The 14,192-nt window shown below is 36.8% G+C and overlaps 1 protein-coding gene across 2 annotated transcripts in view; it reads right to left on the reverse strand.

Moving 5' to 3' along the window:
- LOC142337547 (ras-related protein ORAB-1-like) overlaps window positions 1-13,207 on the reverse strand; it is a 555,140-nt gene extending 541,933 nt beyond the window's left edge. For both annotated transcript variants that reach the window (XM_075386849.1, XM_075386847.1), the window contains exon 1: window positions 13,193-13,207. The gene's annotated coding sequence lies outside the window, so the exon portion shown is untranslated. The remainder of the gene's footprint in view (window positions 1-13,192) is intronic.
- Window positions 13,208-14,192: the final 985 nt, after the last annotated feature.

Genomic DNA, 14,192 nt, shown 5'->3' on the forward strand with positions numbered 1-14,192 from the left:
AACGACCTTGGCATTTATTGCATAATTTGTGCTGTTTGTGTGTTTTCATTCCTGTGATTGTTCATTTTTGACTTAACACTTTAACTTTCTGCTTGCTTAATAACTAGTTTGGCTCAATATTTGAATTTTCAGATAGTTATTGCTAGTCATGGATGTTGCCCAGTATGAGGATTTTCTGACTTTCTTGCGGAGCAAGTCGTTGTCTCAATCGGAATGGATGTATCCATCATTTGTTCGGACATCTGAGGAGCGACGAGCTTATCGGGACAAAGCGGAGCACATGGTACTGGGAACAAAGAATGTGGGGACTTCAGAGTTGGCTGTAAATCGGGAGGTGTTGATGTATAAGGTGGAAGTGAAGGTGGGTAGCGAAACGCAAGTTCAGGAGAAGGAAATTCCAACTCAGCAGATGGTGTCTCAGGAGTTGGCTTCGCTTCATGTCGGGTTCAGTGCTTCTGCAAAGCACATTATTCGTGTGAGGTCACAGGTCGATCGTCTGAAAGCTGCTAGGTTCTTCTTTCCACGGTCGATGGGTGGATTGGAGGCCGCTGTTGAGAGGTAATTGCATATGTTTATAATATTCATTTATATTTCTATTTGTTTTTCTTTAGTTTGTTACATGTATTATTAATTGTGGTGTGGTGTATGCTAATTGTTTAGAGCACGTCGTGAATGTGTGTCAAGTTTCGTGAAGAAGATGCACGGCAAAGAGGTGCATCGCACTTTTTTCCGTGCAAATCTTCGTGCAAACTTGTGTGCCGAATTGGGGTACGAGTTTACAATGACATTTATGCTGAGTATGTGGACGTAGTGTCATTTAAAACTCCAAAGTTGCCTGGTGCGGCTGGTGTGAGGGCCGAAGTTGGTGGTCTGTTTGCTCTCAGTGCTCTGTACTACACTTTAACTGGTCGGAAGTCAGGTATTTGTTGTATTTTATCGCAGTTTTCAGGAAGTTTAGGGCTTTAATTCACTTTTAATCGATTTATTACAGACAAGAAGGTTCCCAAGCATAATGTTCATGCTCTACGCTTGGCTATTGTGGCCAAAATGCGTTCGCCTGTGTTCTCTGAGCTTGTGAAAGACCAGTTAGGGTACTTCGTGTCGGAGTATGAGATTGCTGAGAGTGAAGATAATGGGTCGTTGGTCGAGTTCTGGGTAAATTATACCTTCAATACGTGGTAATTCTGGTATATGCATGTGTAGATATGTATGATTGGAGATTTTGCTGTTTAGTTTGTCGGTATGGCATATTTCTTCGGATGCAATGTCAATACCTATTGGCAGTATACTGAGGAAATGGGGGCGGCTGGGTGTGTTACCGGCATTCTATCAATGCTAAGACCAGCGCTCCTGCTGTACTGATCCAGTGCATCGGGAAATTCATCAACAATGAGTATCGGTACCATTGTGAGCCAATCGTAGACTTTCCAAAGTGAGTATTTAACTGCTTTTGTGAAGATTTATCGTGTTTTTCGTGTAAATTTGAGGCTTTTTGATCATTATAATGACATTTAAACAGGTTGGACGATGCTGAGCGGTACGTGACTCGTTCTACTAGGACAAGGGGTCAGTCCGCTCAGAGTACTAGTGGTGGTGGTACCGTAGCTGAGGATAGCGCCGGTGAGAAATGACTAGTGTCGGTGCAATTGTATTCATCATGTAGTTTAGTTTCATCTATAGGTGAGTTTTTACTTATTATTTGGCAATTGTAGCTTTGATAGTTGGTTTTTACTGTTAGAACTAGGAGCTGTGGTGTGTATGAGAGTGTGGTAACATTTTAATTGCGGTATGTGACTTTAAAATGACATATTGTTGAAAGTGAGTATTTGATGACATAACTAATGTCTGAGCATTAACCTTAATTTACTTGTAAATTATTAATCATAGACAGGTTCCAATGGTTCTAGATACTTGTCCTGGTTGTTAGCAGCACTTGTGTCTAATTTGAACTGGTTTAGAAGAGTATTTGGTACTAATTTTCACAAGTAATTTTTTCGTAATTTTGGCCATTTTTCCGCATCAGGGCTGGTGTTACATATATGTGAACTTTTCGATTTTTATTAAACTTTGGGCAAATTTTTTGGCTTAGCCCACTCAGTAGACATCGGTGGGGAATAACTATGCTATAAATTCAGGTTTTTTGGCACTTTTTGGTGAACTTTTTCACTAATGTATTAAAAACCGAAAAATGCGAAAAATTGAGGGCTCCAGCATCACTCAATTTTTAAATTGCTCCAATCGGACTCAAAATTGGCAGGTCGCTTCAAGGGCTCAAAAAATCCGGCAGCGCAAATATTTGGCGTAATTTGAGCATTTTTCGCAAAGTTATGACTGTTTTTGTGATCTGAACCTGGCTATTTTTGGATCATGAAATTTCGGTCTGAATAAGTCGTCACTGTTCATACATTATCGGTATTGAATGGTTAAAATGGTACTGTCTGTGCTTGGTACTAGTGTATATTACTGAATTATAGGGTTTGAAGCTATTTATCGGGTCAGAACATTGATTTTTTTTTATCCAAAATGCTAATTTTCAGGCATGATTTTTCCACTAATTGAGCTTCTTCGAGACATGTGTCAGTCTGGTGATTCTCTAGTGGCCTAAATCAGGTGCTAATTGTTAGTACTGATATCTGTGGTTTTCAGGGGTAGCATTTTGGTAGCCTTGAAGTTGAATAACTTGTGTTTTATGCCGGTCTTTCTGTGAAATTTACTAGATTTTTACTTGTGAAGCATCATGTTTTGTGCATAAGTTGACATAGATTGGAGAAAATTGATTTTTGACAGTAATTGTTGATCATACTAGTGAGTACTATGTTAGTAGCGACTATTGGTTGCAGTTTGGTTCATGATTTGGCTTTACTATGTGGAGTTTTTTTACTTTAGAATTTTGGGTTAAATTTGATCAGATATGTGCAATTTTCGATTTTTTTCCTTTTTTTCAACATTTATGAATTTCTATGCAATTGTATGGGTTGATTAGGCTTAGACAATTACTAGGGAGACTGAATATTGGATATGGGCTCAAAATTCGGCTATTTGATACTATTTTTCTCGTCTGAATCTGGCTCTATTTTGTCGAATTTGAGAAGAGTCTGAAAGGCTTCAGTTTTTTACTTTTATTTCAACATTTTACTGAACAATTTTCAATATTTTTGATATGGGCGTGTACAGCTTGAGCATGCGGATGTTTTAAGCTAATAATATCGGAGCTAATAACAATTTTTGATCAATATTTCGGATCTTAGGAACTTGTTCGTAAATTTTCAAAAAGTCTCCAAAATTGAGTGGCCCAGCGTCACTCAATTTTTTAAATGCTTCGATTGAGCTCAAAAATGATGGATCGCTTTATCGGCTCAAAAAACCCTGCAGCGCAAAAATTTGGGCAGTTTCAACAATTTTTTCACTAGTTATAACGTTTTTGCTGCAGTGAACCTGGGTTTTTTGAAAAGGCTCAGATAGAGGATAGGTTATTGGCTATGAGGCTATGAAAACTTGTTCAAAATGATTGATATTGCTATGGTTGGATTGCTCATGAATAGTGCTAACTGAATTAACAATAAATTTAGGCATATTCAGGTATTAAGAAGCATTTTGATCACTTTAGTTGGAAATTATACTTAAATTTTTGTGATTTTCGTTATGTTGGCAGTCTTTTCTCAGCTTGTATTGGCACTAGGGGCTGGAAGTGCATATTCTGAGAGTTATATTCTGAAGTGCATATTCTGAAGTGCATATTCTGAGATGTGGGCGTGCTGGTGGTATGGTTAATTGTTGTCAGAAGTTAATAATATTGACTCTAGCTGGAAAATAACTGAATTTTTTCTGACAAAATTGTGGCAATTTCAGAGCTTATTTGGGTTTAAGTCTTCATGGTTGATACTGGGATGAAATGGGATTGGTTTTTATGGTACTACAAGGCTAGTGATGGGTTGCACTAGGGTTGTAGTGGGTATAGGTGGCTTTTATCGGTTCAGGTGGAGAATAAAATGACAAAATTTTTGAAGCGGAGGATTGAAGCAGAAGCGCAATTTTGGTTTTTTCATCATTTTTCAACATATGCTTGGAAACATTGGGTTTTAATCCTTGTCTGAGTTTGTACCATATAGGTGGCTGTTGGGAGTAGCTGCTGGAGGCATTTGTGACAGTTTTTGGCATATTTTTGGGGGTTTTTTGTGGGAGTTATCATTGAATTCGAGCGGATTCGAAAAGTGTCAAAAATTGAGGGCTCCAGCGTCACTCGATTTTTAAAGTTCTCCAAATCGCTTCGAAATTTGCATGTCGGTTCCTCGGCTTGAAAAGTGCTGCAGCGCAAAAAAATCGGGATGATCGGGGCTTTTTTCACAATTTTATTACTATTTTTCTGAAGTGAACCTAGGACTTCCGGAAGGGTCAATTTTAGGCTAAGTTTTTGGTACTTTAAACGGGTCAAATGGGGTCAATAATAGCGGGAATTGCTTCTAATAGATAAGGGCTTTTCAGAACAATGGGTTAATCCAGGTTCAGACAAGTAGTTCTGGAGATATAACAAAATAACTAGGATTTGAGGTCATAATTTTTCGAATTTTTTGCGATTTTTGGACTTTAGGGCTAACTTGCTAAGGATTGTTGGGCTTTTGGGTCAAATGAAGGGTGCTGCTAGACTGTACTGGGTCTTTACATGCTAATGGATATAGATGTTTATGGGTAGAGGGTCGAAGACTTGACATATAAGCTCAAAAGTGATGTTAAAATCCAGTTTATCATAGCCACTGGCGAGTTTTGGAAGACTTAAGTGTGAAGTTCCTGCATCTATTACTATTTCTCTCAGTTCATAGAGACTTGCTAATACGGATTTGTGTGTGGGTTTGTGGTAGTATCTAAATTTGGTGACTAAACTGAAGATATAACGTTCAGAAATGGGGTCGAAGTAAATTAAAACTGAGCCAACATCAGGTGGATATCTAAGTCTAATTGCACTTGGGGCTGCTGGGTACCAGCTTTTGACTTGTCGGGCTAATCCCTTTGTCATTGCAAGGTCTGCTGATATACAGTGTGCAAAAGAGTGTGGAGAGTATAAGATATCTGTTGGTGAACTTAGATATGTTGCATTTATTTCTTGACTAAAATGATTTAATTTTTTGGTTTGAAGAGCCTGGTGAAGAGTTTTTTGTTTGAGATCAGGTTACTGGTTTGTTTGCTGAACTGCTGGACTTTTTCCCTGAAAATTTTGCTATACTTGCTCTAACTTGATCTAGTTTTGTCTCTCTACTTGGTGTATTTGACTGTTTTGCTGCTTGTGCTGATGCTTTTATTGCTTCGCGTCTTTCTTCTTGTTCGTCTGGCACGTGCATTTTTTGGTCTAGGACTGCCTGATCTTCTAACTTGGTTGATTAGGTAAGGGTTTGATCTATCTTTATCATGCAACTATATTTGTCTGCTCACTTTGAACCCTTAGTTATTTTTCTTCTGTTGGTATTCTGGTGATTTAAAGGCACTTATCTCTGGTTTTCGTTTAGTGTGATAAGGTCGGGCACTTATTTTTCTATCAGTTAACGCAAATTGTTCTTCGTGTGTTTCTAGAGGCGACTCACTATCGAATGGTTCTATTGACGGTGGCTGGTGAGCTGGTAGAAACATTTCGTCATCTGATGAGGATGATACGAGAGGAACACGATTTTCTGGTTCTTGCTGTCGAATTTCATCAGCAATTAGTGGATCAACCGGTATTCTTGCTATTTGATCAGCATCTAGGTTCTGGTCAGCTAGGTTTTCGTCTGAACTACTATTTTCTTCAAATAAGTTAGGAATTGCTTCATCTGAGCTTGAAGAATCAAATACTGGAAAATGTACTGGAGCTGTTCGTGGTCTAACTGCTGGTGCTACTACCCTTGGTGGGGCCGGTGGTGCTGCTGGAAGTGCTGCTAATGCTGTTCCTGCTAAGGGTTTACCTAATGGAACATTTTTAGTCACTTTTACTGGGTCCTGCTTCACTTTTGTAGCTTGTTTTATCTCCCTTTCTTGTTCCTTTATCAATTCCGGGATATGTTTATCGAATAGGTATGGCTCCATATGTTGTTTCCTAGATGGATCAGGTTGAAATTTTGCAGGGTTGATAGTCTCGAGGTCTTCAGGAGTTTCACTTGGTTGAATTGGTTTCAATCTTATTCGATGAACAAACTGGGTGTAATTCATATTTACTTTTCGAATGATGTAATTAGAGTCAGTAAGGGCTTTTTCCACTCTATAAAGCGGTAGCCATTTCTGAACTTGGGAAGCTATTACCATTGATTGCTCTAGTAGCTTAGGACTCAATAGTAAACAGAATGATTTTTCCGGAATCGGTTTTGCTGAAGCTTTTTGATCATAATACTTTTTGTACTTCAGGTAAGCAGTCGTTAGTTTTTCTTTGTTTTCTCCAAACTTTTGCATCATGGCGTCTTGCAGTTCATTAACAAAATCAGAATATACTGCTACTGCATCCATTACTTTTCTGGAGAACCTAATGTCAAGGGGCTTTATAGGTTCTCTGCCATGGAATAAAATTGAAGGACAACAATTTGTCGCTGAATGATATGAAGTATTATGAATAAAAGTTGCAAGAGGAACATATTTGTACCAGTCTTTGCATTGTTCCTCAGTATTGAGCTTTAATATTCGTTTTAGTGGTCCGTGAGATTGTTCTACTGCTCCAATAGTTTGAGGGTGCTTTAGTGAAGCGTGCTTCAACTTTACTTCTAATAAACTTGCTCATTCTGACATTAATTCTGAAGTAAAATTTGTTCCTAAGTCACTAAGTATCGTTTGAGGAATGTAGCTGTCTTGGAAGAACACCTTTACTAGTTCTCGGGATACTGTGTCAGCGTATCCATTCGTTAATGGAACTGCGAATAGGTACTTTGTGAAAACATCTATTCCACTCAGAACATACTTATATTGTGTTGACTTTAGGGGGCCTATTAAATCAATTTGTAGCATACCTCCTGGATATGATTTTAGAGAACTGACTGGTTGTACCTTTGGTGTGATGTGGTTTTTTGGTACTCTGTTAAAATGAAGACAAGTGAGGCAGTTTTTGATGAAACTAATGAAATGTTCAGTGAAACCTGGGTAATAGAATCGCTTTCCAAATTCCTGAATTGTTGCTTTAATGCCTAAATGACCTGCTGTTTGTGAATTATGGAGCCTGTATATACTCTCTTTCCACAAAGTACTTTTCCAGTATCGCCATAAAAATTCCGGTATGAGACATTTCCTTCAAGAATTAATCTGTTGAAATGTTTGTAATACTTTTTTAAATTGGTTGAAGCATACTTTAAGTCTAATTGTTGATTGTTTTGTTGAATCCAGCCTATTACTGTTCTAATGTCTGCATCTTTTTGCTGCTCTTCTGTTAAATTGAGACTAATTAAGTTGTCTGTAAGGTCTGGGAATTCATCCAATGGATTTGGGTACTCAATTGAATTTTATTTCTTGTTTTCTTTTAAGTTTAAATAGCCCTTGAATTTCTCTACTGGGAAATTAGTTTTTTGTATTCATCATAGAAGCCGAGTTTTTTAAGCACATCAAGTTCGTCACTATTAATTTCATCACTAAAGTTTTCAGTATCAAGTAATACATTCAGTTCAATATCAGGATTTTGTGCTTCTGTATCAATTTCTATTTCTTTAACTGGAATTCTATCTGTTAATTTTAAAGACATTGTTGCTGTTTTGTCATTCTCCATTCGGGAGAAGAAATCTGCGGCGTAGTTAGCGCGTCCAGGAATGTGAGCAATTACTATATTAAATGCGAGTATTCTGTCTAAACAATTCCAAAGAGATGGCGGTATTACTTTTGACTGGAAGAATTGTGTGAGGCTTTTGTTGTCAGTGAATATAATTACTTGTTTACTTGATCCCCAAATGTACTGCAAAAAGTAGTCCAGCGCGTAGTACAAAGCTAGGAACTCTTTGTAATAGATTGAAAACTTTAATTGCGTTGCATTAAACAAATGCGATCCAAACGATACGGGAGCGTATATTTTCTTTTCTTTCTTTCCAGTTTCATTTACGTAGTCTTCCACCATTAGTACAAAACCTGCACCGTGGAAATTAGCGGCACAAAGAATTACATACTGTAGGCCTGGTTTTGGCAATCGCAATGTTACATTCGTTGCTTCCATTAGATCCTTCTTTATTACTTCTAATGCTTTTACGTGTTCTTCGGTAGTTTCTATCACTGCATCCTTCTTCAGGAGCTTGTAAAATGACATTAGTGTCTCACCTAGATTAGGTATGTAATTGCGGAAGAATTGAGTGAAGCCGATTAAACGCTTTACTTGTTTTGTCGTTTTTGGCATTTTGAATTTATCAAGAAATTTCGTTATTTTTGCTTTTTCTGGTGATATTCCTTCTGCACTGATGTTATTTCCAAGGAATTTCATTGTATCTGTTGCTATTTCACACTTTTCGGGCGACAGTTTTAGACCGGATTGACGTATACAGATTATTATTTCTCGCAAAGAGGGTACCAATTGTTCAAAAATTGTTACTGCATTTCCGATATCATCCATAAACTGGGTACAATTTCCTGAAGCTAAGCATGGGTCCAAGTAATGTCTAATAAATGAGCAAAATCCAGTTACTGACTTATTCAATCCTTGTGCCAGACATTTATAGGCATAAGTTCGCGAAGCAAAGTTAAAAGCTAGCAGTTGCACTGATGCATCGTCTGCCATTTGCACGCAGTGATATGATTGAGAACAATCAAGTTTTGTGAATAATTTTTTCCCGGCAAAGTAGTTTATTGCATCACTCCTGTTCGAAATTGGGAAATTTGTTTTCACATAATCGTTTTTCAGCAAATGATTTACTTTTCTCAAGTCAATTAATAGTCTAAGTCTTCCTGAATTTTTCCGTTGAGCGAAAAGTGGACTACTATATCTTGATTGAGACAAAGTTGTTATCAGTCCGTAGTATTGCATTAATGCTGGTTCTACTTGTAACTCATTTCTCAAGTGGACAGGCGTTGGAGGGCCTTGTTCGTAAATTGGTATGTTTCTTTCTGGAGTTAGATTTATTTTTAAATCTGTATTATATCCAACGTCAAATCTGTGTTTCGCAAAGATATCACTGAATTCGACTAATAGTTCACCTACTACTGCTTTTTGCTCATCATTGAGGGCTGATTTGTCCCGCGGGAATTTGCTCAAAAAGATTATTTTGTCCTGATGGTTACCCTTTGGATCTAATTTCTCCATTTCTTGCAGTTTTAGCAGTTGCTCAAAGCTTTCTCTCTGCAAGGGCGACAAATTTGTCGGATCTGGGCACGTTTCAGGCGTTGGGAACCACAATTTTTCATATTCCGGGGCCGGTTTTGCGTATCTGTGGCGTATCTGTGGCCATATTCTTTTTGGCATATCTGTGACTTGAATTAATTGATTTATTTCTGTTTAATAATTTTCACTCATTTTTGCTACATTTATTAATTGAGGATCTACTTCTAACAACTTTTCTGCTTGATCAGACGCTAAGAACAAGAATTTGGCTATTTCTTCGCCTTTATTTATGGTAATTGGGTGATCAGTAAAGTTCAGGACGTAGATGTAGAGAATATTATTTTCAGCAACTTTACTTAATGAAGACGTTAATATTACTTCGCTATCATTTTCAAAGATTTCATTTGGAATTATTACCCCACAAAGGTCAGTGAAAGATTATAGTTTATCGTAAAGCTTGCATTCTAATACTGCTTGTTGATTTGGTTGTAAGACTTGTTTTTTCTGTGTATAAACTCCAAATTTTTTGCGTTTTACAACTCTTCAGGGTTGCTTTTCTGGCTTTATTTCATTTATTTGTAGAGTTTGATCAGGGAATTTAATGTAACTTTGTCCTGGGCAGATGCTAACTTTGTGTTTAACGAAGAAGGGGTTGCCTAATATTACAGGAGTTGTGACAATTAAAACAAGGAAATCTTCTGTAAATGTTTGTGTGCCCAATTTAAATGTAACTTTAATTGCTTTGTCAATTTTAACTATATTTCCGTTTGCCATTTTTACTTTATCTAGATCAGGTTTTTCTATTTCTGCTATTGAATTGATATTTGTAATAATAAGCTCCTTGTAAAACTCACGACTCATCACGTTTGCAAATGCTCCTGTATCAATTAGTGCGCGTCTTTCTAATTCTCCATTAAATTTAACTTTAACATAGGATAATGTTCTGCCTAAAAGTGGGACAACACTGAATAATGTGGTGTTGGCTTTGGTGTGGATTGAGGTACTTGTGTTGGGAGTTGCACAGATTTATTCACTTTACATTTATTATTATTACTTTTGCGTTTTCTACGCTTTTTGTTACTTTTATTGTAAACTGGCTCTATTACTTCATCTAAACTAGGGCTATACGTGCTTTCGTTATAATGTTTAACTGAGTTTTTATAATTTTTATTTGGTTTTTTAAAGTTGGGTGGCTTTATTAGTTTTTTTGTTGACTAAATGGAAAATTCATACCTCTCATATTTCTATTTTGAGGAATACTTGCACGATTGAACTGGTTTGCTTGCTGACTACCATATCGGTTTTGTGATGGGCTATCATAAACTATTCCCTGTCTAAGAAGGATTTGAGGGGTATTTTTTGTTGGGAACCGATAAATTTGTCTATTAACATCAGCTGGTTGAACTAATGGGGGGTTATCTGAAGGTTCAGTCCAATAATTCCGAGTTTGTGGCTGTTCATTATAATGATATGGTCTAGGAGCGTTAAATTGTGGTCTAAACTCTCGGTAATTATTAGAACGGGGGGATTATTGTTGCTGGGGCCGATAGTTTTGCCGAAATTGACGATAATTGGGCTGATATTGACGGTAATTTTGTCGATAATTCTGATATTGAGGGCGGAAATTTTTTCTATAACTTTGTTTGTAGACTTGTTGTGGGTAATGTGGTGTGAAAATGTTTGCTGGGCCTAATTCTGTTTGCTCAGTTTTAGGTGCTGTTCTCTGTTCAAGCTTCTGCTCAAGTTCTTTTTGATTATTTGAAATAACAGTTATTGCTTTTAACATTTTATCAGTGTTTGTTTCAGTTATTTCATTAAATCCGTCATCAAAGTACTCTTCTCTGTTGCACATCTCCCTAATTGCAATCTGTTGGCTAGCTAAGGTGCATAATTGATCAATGGTATCTGTATCTGGCCTTTCTAAGAGCTTAGACTTAAGCCAATTTGGCATAGACTTAATAAAGAAGTGCTTTATTTGTTCGTTTTTTCTATTTTCTGACATCTGAAGGGCAGATTCTCTTGCTGCCGTCTCTCTTTTGAATCTACGGGCTTTAGGTTCACCTGCTCCTGCTGGCGCTACTACTATGTAATGTGCTGGATATGCTTTATTGGCTTCAGTTCTTAACTTTACTAAGAAATTTTTTACAGTGTCTGTTTTTGGATTAAACTTTTGATTCTCTAACTTTATGACTCTCATCTCTCTCAAGTCATCCTGCGTGAATCTATTTCTTAGAGCTGTTATACTGTCTTCGAAGACTAGTCTGGTAGCCTCTGGTAGAGTTAAGAAGTATCGTAAAGCGTCTCCTTTTAAATGTAACTGTAAAAAGTTCGCTTGTTGCACGTTTGCGATTGCTGCTACTCCGATTGCACCTGTTATTAGTTGTTCGAACTCGTTAAAATTGTCCCTTTCTGATCCGGAAAAAGGCGTGATGTTGATTTGCGCGTGTGCCATTTTGCTTTTTACCCGATTAGATTACATACTTTTCGTTAAATCAGTCTTACTTTCGTTCTAAAGTATTAAATAGCACACTTAACTTAACTCAATGGAGAAATTAAGGGGTTTTAAGAGATGAAAACAGTTAACTGAATAGCACAAGAATATCAGAAAAGAAACTACTGAAACCCTTCGTTTAGAGAATAATAAAGACTTATATCGTTGAAGCCGTATGGGCCGCCGAAGTCTCACCTCTTAAGAGTGCCCATTAGTCTAGGAAAAATTGTGGGGACCACGACCGCACAGGCCTTGTGGAAGCTGCACTCAGATAGGCAACAGCATAATGACCGAAGTCACTGTTTGATTCATCAACCTCCGGAGCTGGGCTGGGAAATAAAATATAATTGTTTTATTATTCTGTTTAAAATTTTGTTTTGCCCTCTTTTAGTTAATGTTTAAGTGATGGTTTCAGTAATTTAGCTTATCCTGATGTTATCTGATAATCAGTAATTATGTTTTCAAGGTTAATGTCTCTGTCAGATTGAAGTTTGTTGCAAATAAGGCCAAATTTGCGAACTTTTTGATTTAGACTTTTTGCTGTCCAATAAATTGCAACACGTTTATCATCTTTATCTAGCACATAAATGACAATGGATTTATAAAGAGAAGAGGAGAAAGCAGTTACTATCTGAGCTTGGGTTTTGTTGCTGTTTTGTGTGTAGTTAGTGTTATTTCCTTCAATATGTTCAACAAAATTGGGGGAATCGGGGCAATTATTAATAGCGGGCAGAATTCGTTCTTTATAAATTGACATAAATAAAGCACCAAAATTAATTTTACAAATTCATTTACTCACAATATCCTCGTTTGCAAATACCCTGTGTTGTTTTTGTCCGTTGTGGCGGCTGTGGTTGACTTTGTTCCAGTTATTGTCCACTCAAACACTTTTGAATTGTTGTTACAATTAGTCCACAAAAACACAAACACAGTTTCCACCCATTATTTCCTTTGTTACTGCTTTCTGCAATATCGTCTTGCTCGGAAAGGAAGTGCTGGATGCTGGTCTGGATGATTGGAGTCTCTTAAGGTAATGGAGAAAAGACAAAAAAAGAAAATGTCGGAAGAAAGAAGGAAAATGTCGAATTTATCAAAGAATTTTACAGAATTTCGGTCCGTTAAACTGGGAAGTTAATAACTCCTGTCACCATGTTTCGCACTGATTTTTAAAGGTTGACTTTATGGTGTTATTGAGGTAAATATTCGAAGCAAATAGTTAGAATAACTGACATTTTATAAGGACTTATTTAGTGTCTCACAGTGCGATTTTTAGCAGATATATTTTGAATAAAATTAGCTAGTAATAGCCTTTTATTGAGCGGTTCAGATGCGTGATATATCCACTAGTTTGCCTTGTATTTTAAAGTTTTGTTAATACCGGTTTCGGATCTAATGAAGTTGACTCAAACTTAGAGTTTTTAGAGAGATATTCCAGTTCAATCTTTAATTATTTGAGCAACAATTATTTAATAAGTTTAGCAAGAATTTTCTCAAGTTTTATAAGATGTTAGGCAACTGATTGTCAGGCTGGTTCTCCGGTGTTCTGCTGATAGTGGGTTCAGCAGGACTGTGCCTTGAGTTGTATTGGTCCTTCGCAAATATTTACTGATTTTCAAGTTGGGCAATTTCCGGCTTTTGTACGTCTCTTGATGTTTGTTAAGTACATATACAAGTTCCGTATTAGCACCTACTTTATCAGAATAAATACTTCACCAAGTACATAATCTCTCACAAAGTTATTTACTGATTATGTGAATTTATCATAAAGAAATTCAAAAAAGTAAATATTGAGGCTTTTAGGCACTTGATATGTTTGCTATTAAACTGTCACTCTGCGGTTGTTTTTCGTAAACATAAACAAATTAGAGGTTACAGGTCTAGATGGAAATACTGGCTCTATATGGCCTTGAAACTAACTGAATATTAATTAATATAAAGCACTTAATTATGGATATTTTAAGGAATATCATCACGTAACTATGAGGGACGAAATAGGGGCGTGACAGGGGTGTTAGAATAACGATCAAACAATAGTCTTGAAGTTACTGAGAATTCGAAAGAAAGTTTAACTTACCAGATTACAATGACAAGAGCAAACTGATGTTGATCACAGAATTCATATAAAATGAATCGTCAAGAAATGGTGCTTAGAATCAATATTCGGTTCAAATTGGTGAATCTAGATAACTAATATTAGAGTGAGATTATTTGATGTAAAACCGTCCCAGCATATATTGAAAGATTATGATACCACCGGAAATGGGAACAAATTCTTAGAAAAGTGTAAATGCATACCATCTATGGTATCCCCTGCGACTGATTTCTGGGAAATTTGCAGAAGCAAACCATATTGGGTAACCCTTGCGACCCCCATTGTAAATCATGGTGCTAAAATTAGTTTCGTATCTTGACCTTCTCGCACTGATATTGGGTATATATACAGCTGATTTTTGAGCCTTTTTT

Source organism: Convolutriloba macropyga, chromosome 4 (assembly GCF_964194025.1).
Source record: "Convolutriloba macropyga chromosome 4, txConMacr16.3, whole genome shotgun sequence".
Taxonomy (NCBI): domain Eukaryota; kingdom Metazoa; phylum Xenacoelomorpha; order Acoela; family Convolutidae; genus Convolutriloba; species Convolutriloba macropyga.